Genomic DNA, 1,767 nt, shown 5'->3' with positions numbered 1-1,767 from the left:
AAATAAATGCAGCCTTGGTGAGCATAAGATCTTTTTTTTTTTCTGATTCTAAACTTTTGAATGGTAGTGTTCTCATACTTTGAGGACCCAGTCATGCTTTGTACAGTACAAAGCAGGGCATCACATCAATCAGTGCCAGTCAGTGAGGTCAAGTCAAACGTTAACTTCAGTATTGACTGGCATGATGTTGCACATTCAAATATTTGATGGCATGTGACACAGATAGCTACTTTTCTTGTTGTTCTGTAATAACCGAAACTAAGTACAGAATCGCAAAAACACGGCTTTACACATATACTGTACATGAATGAGAAATAAAGCTAGACTATATCACACAAGATGAGTTTTGTCAGATTTACAAGGTGATTGACAGTTTTTTCATTCTCTCCACAGAGGCTGAGCTGCTGGATCTTATGTATGTAAACAGAGGCAGATAAACACTGGACAGCATGTCGAATGAGGAAAAATGGGTCACTTTGAGTCCAAATGAATTCTCTCTTCTTCAAGACTATGCACAATGTAAGGCTTTTATTCTGTCATTCTTCCATATTTGCCCAATGTTTGTTTATCAATCCATAAGTTATGCTTCAATTCAGTTATGCAGTGGGGCAAAAAAGTATTTAGTCAGCCACCAATTGTGCAAGTTCTCCCACTTAAAAAGGTCTGTAATTTTCATCATAGGTATACCTTAACTATGAGAGACAAAATGAGAAAAAAAATCTAGAAAATCACATTGTAGGATTTTTAAAGAATTTATTGGTAAATTCCTCGGTAAAATAAGTATTTGGTCACCTACAATCAAGCAAGATTTCTGGCTCTCACAGACTTGTAACTTCTTCTTTAAGAGGCTCCTCTGTCCTCCACTGGTTACCTGTATTAATGGCATTTGTTTGAACTTGTTATCAGTATAAAAGACATCTGTCCACAACCTCAAACAGTCACACTCCAAACTCCACCATGGCCAAGACCAAAGAGCTGTCAAAGGACACCAGAAACAAAATTGTAGACCTGCACCAGGCTGGGAAGACTGAATCTGCAATAGGTTAGCAGCTTGGTGTGAAGAAATCAACTGTGGGAGCAATTATTAGAAAATGGAAGACATACAAGATCACTGATAATCTCCCTCGATCTGGGGCTCCATGCAAGATCTCACCCCGTGGGGTCAAAATGATCACAAGATCTGTGAGCAAAAATCCCAGAACCACATGGGGGGACCTAGTGAATGACCTGCAGAGAGCTGGGACCAAAGTAACAAAGGCTACCATCAGTAACACACTGTGCCGCCAGGGACTCAAATCCTGCAGTGCCAGACGTGTCCCCCTGCTTAAGCCAGTACATGTCCAGGCCCGTCTGAAGTTTGCTAGAGAGCATTTGGATGATCCAGAAGAGGATTGTGAGAATGTCATATGGTCAGATGAAACTAAAATAGAACTTTTTGGTAAAAACTCAACTTGTCGTGTTTGGCCATACCTACTGTGAAGCATGGGGGTGGAAACATCATGTTTTGGGGCTGTTTTTCTGCAAAGGGACCAGGATGACTGATCCGTGTAAACGAAAGAATGAATGGGGCCCTGTATCGTGAGATTTTGAGTGAAAACCTCCTTCCATCAGCAAGGGCATTGAAGATGAAACGTGGCTGGGTCTTTCAGCATGACAATGATCCCAAACACACCGCCCGGGCAACGAAGGAGTGGCTTCGTAAGAAGCATTTCAAGGTCCTGGAGTGGCCTAGCCAGTCTCCAGATCTCAACCCCATAGAAAATCTTT

The sequence above is a fragment of the Sinocyclocheilus grahami genome, unplaced genomic scaffold (genome assembly GCF_001515645.1).
Source record: "Sinocyclocheilus grahami isolate Dianchi unplaced genomic scaffold, SAMN03320097.WGS_v1.1 scaffold1660.1, whole genome shotgun sequence".
Taxonomy (NCBI): Eukaryota; Metazoa; Chordata; class Actinopteri; order Cypriniformes; family Cyprinidae; genus Sinocyclocheilus; species Sinocyclocheilus grahami.
Note: the sequence above shows the minus strand (reverse complement) of the source record.